We start from the raw sequence: 2902 nt of genomic DNA, 5'->3' as shown, positions 1-2902 counted from the left end.
CGCGGTGAAATTTTCTCGAGTACGCTCGTATTAGGGCCCAAGGAGGTCTGGGTACTTATCGCTGCTATTATGTGGGGGTTCTCGTGAGCGGCGTACGCGAAAGCGACCGGGTGTCTGATATGCGGCGGGCTTCGGCCTCGTCAAGCGTGTCCTCGGGTCTGCTCCAGGGGAATCCACGGCAGTCGTCTGCAGCCTCATCCGCTTGATGCGTTAGGGGCTGGTTGTCGGACGGTGCCGTTTTACCACGATATCGAGGTGTGTTCCGTGTCGTCCTCGGGCGATTCAGATGCGAAAGCGCCGAAGACGCGGGCGTGACCCGTCGTCTGGCGGCTTTGCAGTCTCGGCTCCGTTGCTAGTTCCGGCCGGTCCACCGACAGTGCAGCGGGCTTGGGCAACCCGCACGGCGCGACCGAGTCGATGCAACGAAAAAGAGCGAGCATGAACGTGCTTCTTGCCGCACGGCTCCCACTCGTCTTTCGGGAAGGTTGTGCCGTAGCGAGCTCGAACGCCGTCATCTCGGAGTGCAAAATAAGCGTGTTGGGGCGCCTGAAGGTGGCCTCCGCCGCACACAGACTGCGTCCGGCCCGCCGAGGGCGAGGACGGACGCGCAGTCGAACGATTACCTGGTTGATCCTGCCAGTAATCATATGCTTGTCTCAAAGATTAAGCCATGCATGTCTAAGTACATGCCGAAATAAGGCGAAACCGCGAATGGCTCATTAAATCAGTTATGGTTCCTTAGATCGTTTCTTCCTACTTGGATAACTGTGGCAATTCTAGAGCTAATACATGCAGTGAGCCTGGAGCCCTTTGGGTAACGGGTGCTTTTATTAGACCAAGATCGATCGGGTTTCGGCCCGTATTGTGTGGTGACTCTGGATAACTTTGTGCTGATCGCATGGCCACGAGCCGGCGACGTTTCTTTCAAGTGTCTGCCTTATCAACTTTCGATGGTAGGTTACTTGCTTACCATGGTTGTTACGGGTAACGGAGAATCAGGGTTCGATTCCGGAGAGGGAGCCTGAGAAACGGCTACCACATCCAAGGAAGGCAGCAGGCGCGCAAATTACCCACTCCCGGCACGGGGAGGTAGTGACGAAAAATAACAATACGGGACTCTTTTGAGGCCCCGTAATTGAAATGAGTACACTCTAAATCCTTTAACGAGGATCAATTGGAGGGCAAGTCTGGTGCCAGCAGCCGCGGTAATTCCAGCTCCAATAGCGTATACTAAAGCTGCTGCGGTTAAAAAGCTCGTAGTTGGATCTCAGTTCCAGACGAGTAGTGCATCTACCCGATGCGACGGCTCGGACTGAACATCATGCCGGTTCTTTCTTGGTGCACTTCATTGTGTGCCTCGAGATGGCCGGTGCTTTTACTTTGAAAAAATTAGAGTGCTCAACGCAGGCGAGTCGCCTGAATAAACTTGCATGGAATAATAGAACAAGACCTCGTTTCTGTTCTGTTGGTTTTTGGAATACGAGGTAATGATTAAGAGGGACGGACGGGGGCATTCGTATTGCGGCGCTAGAGGTGAAATTCTTGGACCGTCGCAAGACGAACTACTGCGAAAGCATTTGCCAAGAATGTTTTCATTGATCAAGAACGAAAGTCAGAGGTTCGAAGGCGATCAGATACCGCCCTAGTTCTGACCATAAACGATGCCAACCAGCGATCCGCCTGAGTTACTCAAATGACTCGGCGGGCAGCTTCCGGGAAACCAAAGTATTTGGGTTCCGGGGGAAGTATGGTTGCAAAGCTGAAACTTAAAGGAATTGACGGAAGGGCACCACCAGGAGTGGAGCCTGCGGCTTAATTTGACTCAACACGGGAAAACTTACCCGGCCCGGACACTGGGAGGATTGACAGATTGAGAGCTCTTTCTTGATTCGGTGGATGGTGGTGCATGGCCGTTCTTAGTTGGTGGAGCGATTTGTCTGGTTAATTCCGATAACGAACGAGACTCTAGCCTATTAAATAGGTGCGGGGTTCCCAGCACCTTACAACCTTCTTAGAGGGACAAGCGGCTCCTAGCCGCACGAAACAGAGCAATAACAGGTCTGTGATGCCCTTAGATGTCCGGGCCGCACGCGCGCTACACTGAAGGAAGCAGCGTGTCTTTATCCCTGTCTGAAAAGACTGGGTAACCCGTGGAACTTCTTTCGTGATTGGGATAGGGGCTTGCAATTGTTCCCCTTGAACGAGGAATTCCCAGTAAGCGCGAGTCATAAGCTCGCGTTGATTATCCCTGCCCTTTGTACACACCGCCCGTCGCTACTACCGATTGAATGATTTAGTGAGGTCTTCGGACCGATGTCCGGCGCGGCCTTTCGGTTGCGCCGGTCTGTTGGAAAGATGACCAAACTTGATCATTTAGAGGAAGTAAAAGTCGTAACAAGGTTTCCGTAGGTGAACCTGCGGAAGGATCATTAACGGATTGTGAAGGGTGAGCGCCTCAGCTGCGTCTGCGCCCGACACTTTCTGCCGCTGACCCCGTTTGGACGCGGGGTCGGCTTTTCCCCACGGGGCTGCCTGAATGTGGAGCGGCACCCCGTGACAAATTGTTGCGCCCAGCGGACGCCAACACCGCGACCTTGGACGGTCGGCCAGGTGGCGGACGCGGGTACAAACGGCGCAACGCACTCATAGGTCGGCTTTCGACCCGCCACTGCACCGTGGCTCGAAGCGCTCGAAATGCGCGACCCGACCGCTGCGGGACCGCCTAGTACTGTAAACAGGAGCGGCGGAGCGCGAACGGCGAGTCGTGGTTACGTCGGTAGAAGGCGAGGCTGCGCGTTCCCGAAACGCCAGCCGAGTGCCCTCCCGACCGTTCGAGCGTGCAAGAACGAGACCCGACAATCGCGCGGCGACTGCCAAGTACGAGAGGAACGGCACAAGCGTC

General features: G+C 54.9%; 1 non-coding gene across 1 annotated transcript; it reads left to right on the top strand.

The window, feature by feature from the left end:
- Positions 1–620: 620 nt before the first annotated feature.
- LOC142795403 (small subunit ribosomal RNA) lies at positions 621–2432 on the top strand. The gene has a single exon (XR_012893005.1). It is a non-coding gene; the product is annotated as a small subunit ribosomal RNA (ribosomal RNA).
- The last annotated feature ends 470 nt before the right edge of the window (positions 2433–2902 follow it).

Source organism: Rhipicephalus microplus, unplaced genomic scaffold, assembly GCF_043290135.1.
Source record: "Rhipicephalus microplus isolate Deutch F79 unplaced genomic scaffold, USDA_Rmic scaffold_650, whole genome shotgun sequence".
Lineage (NCBI taxonomy): Eukaryota > Metazoa > Arthropoda > Arachnida > Ixodida > Ixodidae > Rhipicephalus > Rhipicephalus microplus.
This window is presented reverse-complemented; position numbering and strand designations above follow the sequence as displayed.